General features: G+C 31.9%; 1 long non-coding RNA gene across 2 annotated transcripts in view; it reads left to right on the top strand.

Moving 5' to 3' along the window:
• The first annotated feature begins 354 nt into the window (after positions 1 to 354).
• Positions 355 to 18,601, top strand: part of LOC118739481 — a 51,794-nt gene continuing 33,547 nt past the window's right edge. Inside the window, exons 1-2 of one of the 2 annotated variants that reach the window (XR_004993025.1) lie at positions 355 to 779; positions 8,058 to 8,578. This is a non-coding gene — a long non-coding RNA (uncharacterized LOC118739481). Of the gene's footprint in view, positions 780 to 2,469; positions 2,659 to 8,057; positions 8,579 to 18,601 lie in introns of those variants that run through there. The other variant, XR_004993026.1, reaches the window with a different exon arrangement.

Below are 18,601 nucleotides of genomic sequence, written 5' to 3' on the forward strand. Positions count from 1 at the left end.
CCAGACGCAAAATCAGCTGAGCAATACAATCCACAAACGTAAACAAAAACTTTGCCAAATAAAATGCCATTAGCAACAAAAAACAAATAAAGACTTCCATATGGGGCAAACGAGGGAAAGAAATGAACGGGGGGCGATGAAACAAAAACAGAGTGAGAGAGAGAAAACTAAACAGAAAAAAGGGAAAACCAAAAACAAACACACCTACTCATACACACGCAACCGCAGCCACTACGGAGTTGGAGCACGTTGGCACTCTCTTGCCGCGTTATCAATGCGCTCCACACAATAAATAGTCAGCACAAGCGAGCTCCAACATGGATCGTTTTGGCTATTTGCTAGCTGACGCTAACATTTAGTCCACCAACGACCTAACAACGCGAAGGTTGTGTTTTTTCGATTTGTTTGCGAAAGTAAATCGTGAAATCGTCGTGTTAATTACATACAATACGTACTAAAAGAGTGCGAGTGCGTTGACTGCAGAAAATCTACTTACTTACTTGTTATACTATTGTGTGAAGACCACTTTTTGGAGGAAAAAGAAATACAATACTTAGAAAAATATTTGGTGTGAAAAGAAAAATATTTGGAAAAGTTTTGAAAAAAGTCGGGTGTTTGAAGCAAATAAACTACTGGTGTGCGTAAAAAAGTTTTTAAGAAATTATCAAATTAAAAAAAAAAACAATTCCTGTAAAAAAGTATAAACTCCTTTAAGGAAAAAATATTTGAAAAAAGTGCGCCATACAAAAGTGAAAGAGTCAAAACTTCTAAAATTCAAGGTATGGAAATTTCACACAATCTACCCAAAAAACTTAAAATACATAAAATAATATTAAATTGCGTCTAATATTAAAAAAAAATGTTAATAAAAGGCAAGACATTTTAAAAGTATTTAATTAATTTTTTAAATTTGAGATTTCATGAAATTTAAAAAAAATATAAAATGGATATGTGTGTACTATGTAAAATTAAAAAAAAAAAAAAAACTTTTTTATATAAAATTATTAAGAATTTTAACATTTTTCATTTATTTTACTTTTGATGCATTTTTAGCAAAATATACAGCCAGTTAAAAAAAATAACTTGAAAGAATTTCTTTCGAAATAAAAAACCTTAGTTAAAACCTTGGTTAAAATATTGTTTTTCGATTTGTTGTTAATGTTTTTACAGAGAAGAGTTCCAAAAATAAGTTTCACCGAAATGTTTTAAACATTAGTTTTTGTAAAAAAAAAACTACCTATCTGTTTACGATAAGAATGTAGAAATTGCAAAAAATAGCTAAAATTAATTTAGGGGTAAAACTACTACTTACTTAAAAATATATATTTTTTTTAATATCTATAAGAACTCTTTCCACATTAGCTATAAAGTTTAATAGAAATTTTAAATTATTTTCAAGGAAATAAAGTTTAACCAAAAATATGCTTAATAAATATTTTTTCAATAGAAATAGTTTTTTTTATTCTTCTTAATTTATTTTTCCGTTTTGTAAATTTGTTTTGTTTTTCTACGAAGACAAAAAAAAATAAAAAAGTGCTTTTTCTGGTTTGCTCAAACCAAAAGTTTAAATTAAATATCGCTGCAAAAATAATAAGTTTTCTTTTAAGAAAACCCTATCTTAAAAGAAATTTTATACCTTTGGGACAAATATACCAATTGTTGTTATCTTTTTCAAATCGACTGTTTAACATTTTTTAATTGCTTTCAATTTACAAATTTTCTATTTATTTATTCAATTTCAACGAAAAAAAATCAATCTTAGAAAATTAAAATTTTTTTGTAGCTCGGTTCTAACACAAAAGACTTTCTTTATTAAAATTTAATTTCCTAAAATTATCATAATAAAATGATCCAGAAATCTAATTAAATTAAGAAATGATTCTAAACAATTTTACAAAAAAAAACAGGACAAAAAAAAATTTCATTTTGGTGCAAAAAATACTTTTTGGTTAAAAAAAAAATATCAAAAACATTTTCATCTTATTAGGTATAGTAAATTTTCGTTTAAAAATATAAAAGCTGTGAGTTCAGAAAAATTTTCTTTTTTTAATGTTAAGTATAAAATTTAATTTCTAAAAAATTTTATTAAAAAAAAAAACAAAATAATAAAAACAAATTTTTTTCAAAAAATCGTCTGTATAAAATTAAATAACTTCTTTAATAATATATTTTTGCTTAAATCCAAAGAAAATTGTATGCTATTAAAATAAATATACCTTTTCATCTCTAGGAAACTAGTTCAGAAAATTATTTGAATATGCAGATCACCACCGAAGTTTTTGTTACTTTAATTAATTCACGAAAAGTATTGTAAATAATTTAAAAAATAGGGAAAAATCGGTGTAAAATAATTTCTAATATTTTTTAATTAAACTTTTTTTTTTATTTCAGTTCCGAGGACAATTTAAAAAAATACATGCAAAAATTAAAAAAATAATGATCTAAAATAAATAAACATAAAAAGTTCGCGAAAAGCTCTGCTTACCGTTTCAGTTCCAAAAACTAAAAGAAAATCAAACCGAATTTCAATAAATTTCGCAATAAAAAAAATTAAATCCAACAACAAAAACGAAAGCAAGCAATTTCGTTTGCCACATTTCGTCATCAGACCAAAATTTGCCGCATTGCAGCATTGCTTGCATGTGTGTATGTATGTAGGTAAGTGCGCTTATTACGAGTAAACATATGTATATGTATGTATGTATTTATACATATATTTTTGTGTTTGTGTTTTTTCATATGAATTGGGTGTATGTGCATACGACCACCAAATGAATGAAAATGAAGACATGAAAGCAAACGCAGGCAAACAAAAAATAAATAAAATAGAAACATAAGTGAATAGAAAAGTATATTAACAAAAAAACTACAAATGTCTGAAAATGTTTAACCGAAAATGTAAGCTATTGTGCGCACGCGATGCGTTTTGTGGGGGCGCCAGCAGACACGAGACTCGTGCGCCAAACGGCGAAACGTAACAAAAGTAGCAGCAATAGAGGCCAACTATTTTCTGGTAGCAAAGTTTGGTGATTATTTTTGTTGGTTTTTATTTATTTTTTGTTGACCAAACAACTTGAACCTTAATTACAGTTTGAATGTCAAATAGCCTTTGTGTTTTTTTTTTCTTTCCCGGCACTAGCAAACACTGTGCTTATTGTTTTTGGTGCTTTTAATATTTTTGTTACAGCCAAAAGCTGCTTTTTTTTTGTTATTTTCACACGCCACTGAATTCAGTAAACTGTGTATGTGTATATTTTCAACATAGATACATATAACTGTGCATTCAATTCCTGCGAAATTTGACCTACAAACCCACTTCTTTGTCGCAGTTTTTTGGAATTGTTTACCTCTTTTTTTTGTTTTTTTTTCCTTTTTTCCTTACCGTGTTGACATCGATTTTCCATCCTTGGAGACCATCCCTTAAACTCCTGAACTTCAGTAGCGCATCGCGTGTCCTATTAAATTGTTCCATGCGCGCCTTTGACATAAATAACTTACCAACACGCATAACCACGGTCCTGTTAAGTCCCAAAAACATTGCATTAATCGCTTAACTTTCACTAGCTCCTCCCAAGTACTTATTTATTCCTTCATCGCACTGCTACTACTCTAATCTAACTTCGCGCATACACGTATTTGTCTACTCACTGAACTTATAAGTTCTCTACCCGTAAGCTTAATACCTCCTTCATCTTTGTTGCTTTACATTCGCTTCAAGCTCTATACTTTCACCTTTTCATTTCACCTCACCTCATTTTCAGCTCATTCTCCCACTTTCGTTGCTTTAAGTTTACTCTATATCAACCCTTCAAAAGTAGAGGAAAATGTGTGTGCTTGCTGGCCCAGAACATTAAAAACCCTTAGCCGCCGTAAAAAAATATGTCTGGTATTTGTTTGCGATTTTTACGTCCTCGTTTGTTTTTTTTTTCTTCTTTTAGGTTTTTTATTTCGTTATTAGATTTCTTTTCTTTTTTATTTCTTTATTTATTTTTTGGGGTTTTTTTTGTTTTTGACACTCCTTCTACGTCTTTGTTAGTTCTACTCATATGTATGTACCATTACCATTTTCTTCATGTCTACCATTTAAAATTTTTTTCTTGTCTGGCGTTCCGTTATCGCATGATTTAAAGACGATTTGATAAGCAAATACGCCGAGAGCGTCATTCTTATCGAAAGTGATTGATTTTTTTTTGTACTAACAAAATAGAAATACCATAACAAAGTAGGAAGTTTTTGTTTGAAAAGGTGTGTTGAGTATTGAGTTCTAAGCTCTGTAGATGTCATTGTTTACCGCAAATAGTTGACAAGACAAAAGTGCACATATATGTGGGTCATTCTCTTACAAATCGTACACCCTTTTTTGCTTTCATATTTTAGATTCGGCTTGAATTTTTTTCATAAGATGTGAGCACTAAAAAAAGGTTATACCTCTATTGGGAATTCGTTAGCAAAAATTTAGAGACGAAAAATAGAAAAAAATAGTAGAATTTCGACAAAGAATTCGTTCAATAATTTAAAAAATTATTCAGGCTTTCCATGATTTTTCTTGTTTAAAGAAATATGTATTCTTTATGGCTTTATTTGGTCGAGCACACACAAATATACATACGTACATATGTATGTACACTATGGCGGGTCATTTTTTTTATTTTTTTTTTCTAAGCGCTCTCTAAGGCCAAAAACATAGCTAGCGAAGAGCTAGCATCGAGCAAAGCTTCAATTACAAACGTGTATGTAAGTTTTGCTCTTCACTGTGCGCTCTCCCATTAAAACATATGCGTTTGAAATCGACGCTTTGCTCTATGCTCTTTTCTCGCCGCTCCACTATGTTTTGACCCTAAGGACTCGACCTGTAATTCTAAGCGAATTTGCCGAAGAAGCCGTGGGTTTAAAATTAATTCAGAGTTTTCCAAATTGCGTAAATATATTTCTAAGAAAATGTGAAAATTTTTACTATTGCGCCCTCTGGTGGAAGTTTTAAAAAAAATATAAGTGCTGAAATGGATTATTTTTACCAAAAAAAACTCTATAGCATGTTTTTATTCAAATTTAACCACTTCTTTACGACACTACAGCAAAATGCTAAGAAACTTATTTTTGTAATTTAAAAAAATCCAAATTGATTTTAGATCCTTGGTTTCTTCGGCAAATTTTCCTAAAAGTAAACGTATAATTTTTATGTGCTATACGCATATAGTCGAAAAAATCTCCCATATAAATTGACCCGCCCTAATGTACACATATAATTTCTTCATTTAATCTTCACCTTTATGAATTGGAAAACGTGGCAATAATCCAAATGTTTGTGTCATTTTAGAAAAAAATGGGCAATTAATTCCTTGGAAATTCAACCAATTTCTTTGAAAATTTATTGCTGTGTTTTGTTTTATATCATGTTTTGCTTGTTTTTTATTTGCATCTTTAAATTATTCAATATATTTTTGTCCCATTTATAATTTGACGTACATCTTTTAAATTGTCAAAGGCTGTAAGCAAAGCGAATGAAAAATAAATGCGGCTATAAATAAAAACGTCCACTAAATTTGTTTATAATTTTCATTACTGAAATATTAAGATTTTAATAAGCATTTGCCTTTTTATGGGATTTTTTATATGTTTTTAAATGTACACATTTGTAAATCGTGTGGGCAGATTTAATTTTTTTAATGAATTTTAAAATGAATCAAAAATATTTTTTTAATAATTCACTTTTTCTATTCCATAAAGAGGTGTTTTTCCTAAACTGATAAAACTCGCAAAATCGAAACTGCAAAAATATTTCGTACAAATGCTGAAAGTTCAGTAAAAGTTTCGATTCCTTCGAAGTTTTTAGGGCCTTTTCAAATCTAGCGAATATTATTAATTATTTTCCGGCATACTTATGAGTACTTAAAAAATAGAATAAACGTACAACGTATCTCCTAATTTGGGCAAAAATATAAAAATATTTAGTGCCGTTTTATCAAGTAGGTTCTAAAATTTATCAGTCCTTCAAACACATTTTTTTAGAACAGATAAGTTCTAAAACCTACTTGAGAAAACAGCCCTTATTCGTCTTATTTATGGTCTCTTTAATCTTGATGTGTTTATTTTCGTTTCTTAATTTATCTTCAATCTATCATGATTAAAGTTCTATTCTTCCAGAGCTATTTACCTACATACGTATGTATGTATTTACATGTACAACCAACATTTCAAAAGGCAAAAAAAGAACAGCACGCAAACAAATCGCGCAAGATTTTTAATTATCTTCATTACATTACAAATTAAACAAACAATTTATTGCAGCTAAACAAACTTAATTAGCCACCCGCTTGGTTGCTTACAAAATTTACAAGGCACTATTTTTTGCCTATTCTAGTTAATCTTAATTTATTATTTTTTTCTTTATTTTGTTTAATTTTATTTTATTCTATTTTACTATATTTACACGTTCATTAGGGTGACTATTTTTTTTAAATTAATTTAGTTTATTTTTTTTCTTTTTACTACTTTTTTATTTTAATTATTTTAATTTATTTTATTTTATTGCTGATAACTTTTTATTTAAGTTTTGGTTATTTTCATTTATTTATTCCCTTTAAGTTTATTATATTTTTATTTTATTTTATTTTTAATTTTTTTTAGTTTGTTCTATTTTTTATTTTTATTTTATTTTATTTTTTGTACGTACATAAGTTGGGTTTTTTTAAATTAATTTAATTTTATCTTTTTTTTATAGTATTTAATTTAATAACATTTTTTATAAAATTAAATTTTTTAGTTATTTTAATTAAGTTATTTTAGTTTATAAATTTTTTCAAATTATTTAATTTATTTGCCAATCTCTTTTTTTATTTTCTTATTTGTTTTTTTTTTTTATTGTTTACTGTTTTCTTCTTGTTGCGGAAACTGACTCCCTTGTTTTTTTTGTTTTGTCTCAACGAAGTAGTCAATCAGAAAAAAAATCTTATTTTATATGTAAAATTATTCGCCTTTCAAAAATGATGTTCCACCCTAATCCATTTTGAATTTGTATATTGGCCCCAAATAATTGCTTGTTGATTTATTTATTTGTTCGATTTTTACATATACGTACATATGTACGTAATTTCCGCGTGGGCTGCGCTGTTTGTATACATATTACAAGGTGCTTTACCATCACTTTTACAAAAACTTATAAAACCTTGGGAGTTTCGCTTGCTGTGTGGGGAGGACTCAGCTGTATATGCAATAGAGATACAGACATTTTCGTTCTTACTGGTTTCGGGATTCTTGTGATTTTTTCTGAATCTAAAATAGAGTTTCTTAATATTTTGCAGAGGCATTTTTGTTTAATTTTTTAGAAAAAATTTATGTTTCGAAAAATTTCTGAAACTCAGTCGTTTTCATACATATTCGAACCTATAAAATAACTTTCGAAACTTAGACAGGCACAAAAATTACTTTAACTATTCCAAAAGTATTCGGGATTGACAGCGCTGACATTGTTTTAGATCATTATTATATGTATGTATAAGATCAGGATGACGAAAAATGAATTTAAGAAGTTTTTATAAATGATCGCGATGCATTTGTTACGTTTCATATAGAAAAGATTAAATCACATTTTATGGCACCAACTCCAAATTTATTCACCTAATTCTTTTTTGCAAAAATATTTGGAAAAGTTTTAAATATTTCCCTTAATTTGATGAACTTGCATAATAATTTTGAAAATTTGAGCAGTACCAAAAACCATCGAAACCATTCCCGAAATTTTCGGGATTGACAGTTAATGCCGGACTCGGCATTTTATAATTCGTGGGATATATATCAATCCCGAAATTCGCAAGCAACCAATCAAGAAAATTTCGGGATTGATATCGCTAACGCTCGAATTTTCTAAATGAGCACAAATGATGTCCTGCTGTTTTTGTGGCATTGATGGACTTGCAGTCTCAATAGCTACATATGATAAAATATAAACTTAACTTTCGAAAACATGTATATACATACATATGTATGTTTTGTAGACAGTAAAAACCAACTTTAATGCCAAATAATTATAATTTGTTTATTTATCATTTTCGTTGCAGCAATCCAGAAATTTATACGGAAAAGTGATACAAGTGCGGAAGCTGTACAGTTTTATTTTGTATCTTATTAAAAAATAGTGAGCTACAAAACTAGAAAAGTTTTTATCAAATACTTATCTATATAATATAAAATATTAATTTGAAAAATAGCAACAACTAACCCTCGTTTAGATTTCTTTTCAAGTGAAATAATTTATTCTGAGGAAAAAGTTAGACACTCCATTTTAAAATAAAAAATAATTTAAATAAAAATAATAATTTTGTGCAAACCAGCCCAAAAACAACCAAAAATGAGTGTAAAGTGTTAACGAAATATTTATAACCAACTGTAAAATCCCCAAATTCTGCGGTCAGCAACCAAGCAAAAACACTTGGAAATCATCGGCCAACGAAGAAGTCTAGTGAACACAACTGAAAATTTCCATTAATTTAACGGCGACTTAATCATCAAACTAAAATGTTGCTGTTGTCGCTGATTTTGACGCTTTCGCTAGGATTGGCAAATGGAGCCATATTACCAGGTATGTAAGTCTGTATGTTTGGAAGACAAAACATTCCAAAATCCAAATAAACAACCAAATTTTACTTATTTAAAACACTGCGTAACTCATACTCACACTCGTACACACTCAGTCAGGTGAGTTGCTAACTAATTTATACTACATAAATCTTTAAACTTAGCGCTTGCCTCATTGTCAAGCAATGCCTAGCAGACACGAGTGAATTGCAGCAACAACAAAGTGCACTTTCATTTAGTGAAGCAAGCCAGTGAGCAACAAAAAATAAATATCAAAATCAGTGCAGACTCAGCCCAAAACAAAATAAATTTAAACGTATGTACGTACATCTGCACTTATTCATACCGCAAAAGCACACATGACTATACACACACTCCACACACATGCTAAAAAATACATATATGTGCATTAGGGTGGTCCAAAAAAGTGTAAAATGTTAAGCACCCACTCCCGAGGATTTTTCTAAAAGGAAAAAAAGAATTCCCGTCCTTCTTTGTTAAAAAAAAAATGTATATTTACAACAGCCTCAAATCTATGTATTTATATTATCGGAAGACTCCAACTCTCTTCAGGACACTTTCAGTAATAATACCCAATTATTTATTTGTTATGGGTCCCCCCATTGAATTTTTGGGGGTTTTTGGGGTACCTTTAAAAAATAATTAATACTAAAAATAGTTAAGAAAAAACCTGTGGGTACTTATATAGAAAGTCTCTGAAAGAGAAACAAAGTTTTCCGATCGAAATGTGTTTCAAAAATTGTATACCATTTCTATGTAAAAGTATTTTTTACCCATATAAAATACATGGAAAACTTCACAGACTTTAAGGCTGTTCTAAATATTATTATTATTTTTTAACAAAAAAGTACGGGTATTCTTTTATCCATATAGAAAACCCTTAACAGCTTAACATTTTGAAATTTTTCCCCCGCATGTATGTTTTATGGGCCACCCTAATGTACATACATATGTAAATGCACATGGTCAGCTGTTTATATACTTGCTTACACTGCGCGCTAATGATCTGTTTGATTAGCTTCTTCGTTAGCCAGCCAGTGTGTTTGTGTGGGCGTGTATGAGTATACTCAATTTGCCACAAAAATTTCAATAATTTCACTTTTGTTTACATTTTAAAATCGCATTAAAATATATGTGCATGTGCTATGTTTTCTTTGCTGCACACAAAGAAGACCTTGGGTAATGATGAAAATCGCTTTGCTTTTTTTTTGTTTGCCGAGCCGCATGTTTTGACGTCACTCTTGCTGAATTCAGCGAAACCTGTCTGCCAATAATTATTTTTGCATTTGCTGAGCGAATTTTTTCTTATTTTAGTTGCTTTTACATTGACGCTTTCACTTTTTATCAGATAATTTGGTCCCTTGTTCAGTCTTCGAAAAAAGAGCAGTCCAAAAAAAGCCTAACGTTCATCGAGCCTGGGCCCTGGTCACTTTCTCAACAACAAACTGAACCGTTTCACCTAATTCTATCTCAGATCCCTTTCTAGCACACTCGTGCCTTTCCTCATTTCCCGTAATTCCAATATGTCCGGGGACCCAGTAAAGATTATTTATGCGTAGTTGAAGAGCTTTGAGGGGTCATCGGCATTCCTTAACACGTTTCGTAATAGTAGTTGCCGCCCTGATGATTTGATAGCAGCTTGACTATCAACAACGAATACAATACCTCTTTTAAGCTACGTACACTCAATTTATTTAATTTTCCAAACATACTGAATAAGCCTTTAAAGACCCCTGAATAGCGAACGGCTGAAGCGAGCAGGAATGGCTATCCTAGCATGAATATTATTATAGCCTCCAGCTAATATTCAGTTCCCATATTCGATTTTTTGTGGCAGTACAAAAGAAACCTTTCGATGGAAATTCTTGCTACTTTACTTGCTTTAACTTTATTCGTGCATACTCGAGATCTTTTATGGGAGGACTTAGCAAAAAACTTCCCTAGAGGAAGAGTTCATCATTTCCTGGACCCGCTGTTGTGGTATTAAAGAGTAATTCATTTAGAATATTCAATCTGCTGCCAAAAGTAGTTAGAGCGTTGCATCGACACAATTTCCCACTGGGTAGTTGTTAGTGATGTTTTTTTTTTGTTCGGAAGTAAATTCATAGCTACATACAGCACAGAGCTTTATCGTGCCGCCAAGCATATGATCTATTAAGTTTCGTTTCTTTACTTTCTATGCACGTAAAAATATGAATATATCACAACTTTTTTGCGTAGTCAAAGAAACATGAATTGTGGTCATGTTAATGCAAAAGTTTACATACATACATATGTGCATTAGGTTGGTTCAAAAAAAGTAAATTCGAAATTTAAAAGATTTGATCCCCTCGGATTGCTCTATACCGAAAAAATATACCCCTTTTTTGATATGTTGAAATCAAAACATATTGAGAGGTCGCTCAAAGTGCTCAAAGTTTTCCATTTATTTTGTAAGGAAAAAAAAAAAACAATTTTTCGTAGAAAAGTTATAGAATTATTGAAACTAATTTTTTTTTTCGATCGAAAAACACTGTGTCTCTTCAGGAAACTTTCATCAAAGATAGAGAAAAAGAGTTTTCCGATCGAAAAATATTAATTTTCAAGAATTCTATACCACAGTGGTGTATTTTTCGGTAACTTTTGGTAACTTTTTTATACCATCCTTATGTACATACATATACCAGTGGTAAACAACTGCCAGTGAACAGCTTTCAGCGCAAAATTGTTTTAAATACATCTATGTATGTGTGTAGGCGTGGGTGTCACCAAACCGTAATACTTTCACAAGATTTTTATGAAAGAAATGTCGAAAATATGTCAAAATTTGCAGACGTGTATGTTTTTTACACTCATTCATATACGCATATGTATAAATAGGTATATAAATTTCTTGCAGCAAAAACTATGATGCCTCATATACATTTTGGCATCGATTTCAATATTAAACACAAACAAAATATTTTTTTAGCCTTTCTTTTTTTTTTGCTTTTCTGTTTCTATTATGTTTTCTTTCTTAATATGTCTTTTATAATTTCTAAGCAAAGTTCAACAACACATTTTCGCCTTGGTCATGAATCATCTATTAACTTGAATTTGCAGCGCTTTAGATCTTGTTTTCTTTTCTTCCTAAATTGAGTTCACACATTTTCATAGTTTCTCATTTTTTGCCAATTTTTTTAATCCGTTTAATCTAGTGTTTTTTTTTTTTTGCTTTCTATATTTTCTTGCCATGCACTCACCTGCTGCTGGTCCGAAGTCCAACACAATACAATTGCCGCTGGCACATGTTTTGCTAAAAGGCAAACAGATGCTGAAAAATTTCGCACACACGCATACATACGAGTATATTGTACATAGTACTTGCTTAAAGTGAGCGTCATAAAAACAGACTTGCAGACTGACGTCACTAGTTTTTATGTATATTTTTTTTTTTTTTTTTAACGTATGCTGCATGAATCACATGAGTTTTACCAAGAAATGAAATTGTGTCTTACGACTCTCGAAATAATATTTATGTGCCACAGAATTCAGCATGCATACATATAGATATAAATGTATACATACATACATATGTATGTACATATATTCCAAAACAGTGCACACAAAAAGCGCATACAGTCTGTGTATAATTGTTATTGTTTAATTACTCCACTTACCATTTCATTGACCTGTCTACAAAATTACTGAAAAAAAAAAATTCGTATGCAGTCGACTGACGCTTACGTGAAGACAATTACGATTTTTCTTAAATTTTGTGTATGTTTTGTTTTTTTTTTATTGCTAGGGAGTAGATTTGTTCATCAATTCCTTGTGGCTACCGATGAATCACATTCTATATGGACTTTCTTATTCAACATTTCTACTTATCTACCCGCAGCTACTTAAGTGGCCGGTGCTTGAGTTAACAAATAAGTTCTGGAAATTCCTTACAACATAAGAATGCATTATGCTGCAAAGTTAAAAATAGTTATTGTTGTGCATTTTGAACGGGAAGTAAAGTACCAAAATGTTTTTAAAGGAGGCAAAATATCGTCATAAGTATCTATCCATTAGCTCTAAGTTAGACGAGGTGAATGAAAAACCGGAAGTTCGCAGAGTTTTTAGAAGATTCGGGCCGGCTCGCTCCAGAACTCTCCAGTGCAAACTAAGCCGGGTTTTTTCTAAGAAAGTGCGGGTTTCCCTATTCATCTGAGCTGAAATAAGTATCACAAAGCGTCAGCATATTGATGGGGGTTTTAGTATCACTATTGCGAACCTCTTCATAAACCATATTTAAACTTCCTTCGAGAAGATACCGAAAGCTTCAAGTCTACATAGTTCTGTTGTTTTCAAAAAATGTAAAAACTCTATTTCTAGCACAGCATTCCAATTTATATTTATGTATTTTATCCTTTAGCCGAACCATTTCTCCGCCATTCAGAGCACACCAAGGAACGTATGCAGGTCTTTTAAGAAAGCATATCCACAAATCCGAAAAACAGGATAATACTTGATACTTACGATCAGATTACGTTTTCTTCTGATTTGCTATACAGTGTGAGCATAGATACTTTAAACGTAGCCTAGCGCAGCTTGGCAGCCTCATAGAAAGTGCAGTTAACTGTACGGCCAACATGCGAATTCTAGTCTTACTACGTGAATTCGGATCACACCAGTCAGGCTACTCAACACAGCGAGAGCTGTTCCTCTGTAAGTAAAAGAAGGTCGCTTGACCGCCCTGCATGTCCCATTTTCACCCGGAGTGCCCTGTGCTAAAATTAGGCCTTCCGATATTGAACTACAGGTGGTCAAAAGCATTCCCATCTGCTCTCTGCCTGATGAGATGATTTTAAGGGTACATTTTCTCCCCAACAGGTTATAACTTCAACTTCCAGCAAAGCCACTCTTCTAGTTCTAAAAATATAGTACTTCGAACCAGTTGAGATGGAAGTCAGGTACTCCCTTGCCAATGTTTAGTGCATCATCAGTGAGTTCAAGTCCCTAATAAGCACTTTACTTCTGCGTGGAAAGAGCGACAGATGTGTGGAGGTTAAGACTTGATATTTACGGAAAATGTTTGGCTTAAAAAATACACTATCCCCTCCCCCCACCCATCAGAGATGAAATGGCAACTTTAAAAAAATTTTGAATACTCAGAATGTTGATGTGCTTGTTAGGGGTCTAGTTTGCAACCAGATCGCAGTTCGTGCTGCAGTATTTTTCCTACTAAGACAGTGGGCATTATATATGCCATAGGCTTATTCATGGTTTCAAAGAGTGAAGAAGTCACTTACCAATAGCTCCCCTGCAGCAATATAAGCCCTTGATGCCTTCGTTACCATTTTCGCAATAAAAGGTTTCCACGACAGTTTCTTCTCTAGGGTCAGGCCCACGTATCCAGTCAGAAATCTGCTGGAAAACTCCTGCAATCAACGTAAAAGAGACGCTAGAAATCTTGTACTCCCGAACAAATGAAATCAGTTCTGCGTTCTGCCTTGCCTATTTTGATGCAGAACAAATTCTGGTTTAGACTAATTAAGCTTCTGTTAGCCCTAAACTTATTTCATGTTTTAACTATTTCCTCCACGTGGATAAAAGCCCTCTCGACATCGAGGAAGATCCTTACTGCAAAATATTTATGAGTAAATGATTTTTTTGCCAGTCAAAAATTGTGTTTAGGGCGTTTTTTATTGTGAGGTTCAACTTTGCATAGACGATCCCGAGGAAACGTAAAAAGTTCAGGTAAAATTTTTGGCAAAAATACCGAGCGAAAAAGTTGATCCATTTAAACACTTACAATGGATAATCTGATTTGATGTCGTAGTATAATTGAATACCAATATGGTAGATGAACTGGACTCTGTTTGCAATATCCCATTTGAGGTGTCTATACTCTGATATTTTCAGCAGAATAATATATATATTGGTGAATCATAAAATGATTACCATATTTTTCCAAAATTTATAACGTAATAAAAATATTAACAAGTTTTTAACATTTCACCAAGATGCTAAAAGCTTTATAACTTATTCCCAATACAAAAAGCTTGAAACAAACACATACATACATAAGTGTGACATATTTTTTAGATAAAAACCACTGCCATTAGAGTGGGCAACCGAGTAGAATTTTTATTATTTAATTTTTTAATTCATTATAATCTCGATAAGTGATGCTATTATTTATGGCAAATCTCCATGAATGGTCACGAAAATGGAAATAACGGATCCTAATGAAAGCTTTAGTCACGGTTTATGGTTGAAGAAGATATCAAAATAGTGTCGTAAAATTTGAGTGTCATAAATGGTTAAACAAAGCTATATAATAGAATAAAATTGAATATTTAACAGAATACATTAATGTATGTATGTACATACAAATGCTAAGCAAAAAAAAAAACAAATTATGCAAAATTTATAACATAAAAAATTCATAAATGACTAATATGTATTGTACACAATTAACACAATAAACAGAGTTCAATGCACTTTTGTCGCTTAAAAGAAACAAAAATAATAATAAAACATACAATAGCGAAAGAGTTAAAAAGGAAAACAACTGCAAAAGTAAAAATAAAAACAAAAACTGAAGAGACCACACAAATGCCACACACAATGGCATTAATTAATAATACATAAATAATAAATGTGCGCTCATTTAGTCTACTTTGCAAATATTATCGATGAACTAAATTCATGACAGCAATACAATAGCGCAATGCAAGGCATACAAAGCGAATAAAAAGTTATAAAGGAATATGAGACGAAACGTAATCTTTTACACAAACATACCATTAAACCTATAGTTATTTTAATTTAATCAATGCTTACTTGCATTCATGCAAACTAGCAAACGAAGCAAGTACAAAAAATTTGAATAAACCTAAACCGTATTTGTCGCCGCCGCAAACAGTGGTAGAGTTATAGCGTAGTCAGATGTCAACGTTAATAGGGATTAACGGCGCAGTTGATCTAGACGAAATTGTACTCTGACAGATGCACTATGGCACTTTTTGACTTTTTTCCTTGCAAAAATCATAAATCTTGAACTAATGAAGATATTTTAAGAACTTAAATTGCATCTGAAATCAAAATATGTAGGCTTTGAAATGAATAGAAACATTCATTACAGAGAGCATGCAAAACTAGCATGCGCAGCTACCTCCTCGGTGGTGGCGCATTCATTATACTTATTCAAATGAGTTCTTATTCAATTTAAATTAGATTCCTATCTGAATTCGTGTGGTGAATGCATTACTGCCGAAAAAAAATATATTGACTAATCGAAGGGGTTCGAATATAATTATGAATTACAATTAATGCCATGCAATTAGGCGATTAATCGGTCGTTTGATTAGAATCGAAAATAAATAAAAGCCATTTAATAAGTCACAAAAACTGACTGTTGTGTTAAAGGATACATTTCTTGTTAAATTGTGGAAAACTACGCTGTTAATTCACTGCGTAGACAATCGAGAAAACCAAAACGAATTAAAAATGATAAATAAAAATTGAAAAGTAGTACACCATTGTGTGCACTCTTCATTTTGCGATTCAGGAAGAGTAAGAATGAGTTTTAACTGTCAAAATTGTGTACACTTCTCTTCCGAAAAACTCACTGAATTTTAGTCGGTGAGTTTTTGGTTGTGAGTTTTGCACTCGGTGTACACTACATTTTCTCACAGTTACAGAATAGAGCCCCTGGTACAAAAAAATATAAGAGCATCACGCATTGACAAGTTTTAATAAATTTTTTAGGGCCTTATTCTGTATCACGAACGATAGGCAAAACGAACGATTCGTCTGCAGACGACAACCTCTCTGATTGCGATTTTAAACTCTATCGGTCGTCTTCGTTTTGCTTTTCATACATTACGTTGCAATGGTCTCGGTTGCGTTTAAAACGGCTAAAATGATGCCGCCAGACTAATTTTTGAAGCATTCCTCTGCAGACGAATCGTTCGTGTTGACTATCGTTCGTGATACAGAATAAGGCTGTTAATCTAGCTCGTCGTCAAATAAGTACTTTTGACTGTCTCAGAATATGAGGAGAACCTGCCTTTAAGACGCCATGACCAATTTTAGAATCCACATTTGCATCCACTTAAAGTCTTTTTTGACCATTCTTCTAAAAAAGATGTCTCCACGTACACTACACTACCTAAAATTACGTGTTGTACCAAATGTACCTTCAAATTGTAAAAGTACTGAATAAAGTATAAAGTACAATAACAGCTATTTTCCCATCACTGGTTTGAAGTATCTAGGACTTGCCGTTAATTTTAGGATTTTTTATTTTTTTTTGCAAATTTTCTTCCATACAAGGTATGTTGGACGATCTTTTTATACGAAAGAAGATGAGGATGAACAACACCTTCAACAAACAATGTAAGCAAAAATCAACGGTAAGTCCTAACTATTATTGGGTGGTTAGAATGCCAACTTTTGTCAAGGAGTCAAATTCTGATATTTTTTTCGATTATTTTGAACAAAATTCGCGGTTAATCGTTTGATTAATCGAACGAAAAATTTCGATACTAAATAATCGATTATAATCGGTTTTTCGTTTGAATGTTTTTTGCATTCTACGTTCTAAGCGGTTTGCTCAGTGTCGCAAATACTTTTAATCCGCATTATATTTGAGAATTTACTCTAATTCTGAATTAACGAGCTTATCCGGATGATCAACGTGGGCCGTCTGTCTATGATTTTAGCCACAGAGTTACATACGAGTAACTATGTATGTATGTATGTACATAGCGGCAGTTAACATAAGCAGGGCTTTGGCCAAAAATAAAAATAAATAGTTAAAAAGCAAGTACATAATTGGATTGAAAATTGGAGATGAAAAGTATATATCTATTGGTAAATGGTAGACATACATATTTAAAAATAATAATAATAATAATAGATTGGCGCTTACACATATATTAGTGTTTGGCCGAGCTTCTCCTCCGATTTGTGGTGTGCGCCTTGATGTTGTCACACAAAGGGGAGGGACCTACAGTTTTGCGCCGACTCCGAACGGCGATTGTATTTTTATGAGAAGCTGTTTTTCATGGCAGAAATACACTCGGAGTTTTGCCATTGCCTGCCGAGGGACGACCGCTGTTAAAAATAACTTGAAAAATTTGGCCTAATCCTTTCAAAATTCATGAAATATGCCAAATATTTAACAGTTCAATACCAACAGTTGAAATCTAAACAACAAACATGTGTATGTACGTATGTATGTATGTACTAGACCGCAAGATAATTAGCAATCAACAGCTAAAACCACAAAAATACATTAAATATCACCAACCCATTATCAAATGTAAGTATTATTAATTAATCTTTTATTTTCCAGCATGGTCAGCAATTGAATTGGATTTTAATTAAATATTCAATTTTTAATTAATTAGTTTCTATTTGTCAACGCGGTTTCGGTTTGTTACTAATTATATATTTATAAAATTTGGTGGTCCCAAGATATTGTTAGAGCGATATGAGCAATACTAAAGATAGAGAAATGGTCTAGAAAATGATAACAATATCTCGGTGGGGTAGAATGCACCGGCTATCGTAAAAGGCGAATGAGCCGAATGACAATACTGCAGCTCGGTAAAAAGGAGAAGGAAATGAAAAACACCCTGAAAACTATGTACATACATATGAGAACGCTAAATATTATACTCCACTTGTTATCCACACGAATGGAAATTCAACAGCGCTTGTGACAGTGTCATGGATTCTCACAAGTCTCCAGTGTTTACTCTTCTTCAGAGTTTGAGCCAAACCATCCGCTTACAATTGACTTGAATCAGGAAACAGTTATCTGTCAATGCTCCCCACTGACCTGGCCTCATTTTTCGGAAGTCGAAGGAAAGGAGGCAAAAAATTCCTCCCGGTGTGATTGCAAGCAATCCTCTTGCTGATACTCCACTCTAGGGACCCTTACTTATAAGTAAATCAGTGGGTTGTAGGAGCACCCACATGTTCTTGTGTCACAGCCAGTGCTCTTGTAAACAGACTGCTGGATACTGGAGCCCTAGATTACTAAGCA

The sequence above is a fragment of the Rhagoletis pomonella genome, unplaced genomic scaffold (assembly GCF_013731165.1).
Source record: "Rhagoletis pomonella isolate Grant_MI unplaced genomic scaffold, Rhpom_1.0 Rhpom_scaffold_00005, whole genome shotgun sequence".
Lineage (NCBI taxonomy): Eukaryota > Metazoa > Arthropoda > Insecta > Diptera > Tephritidae > Rhagoletis > Rhagoletis pomonella.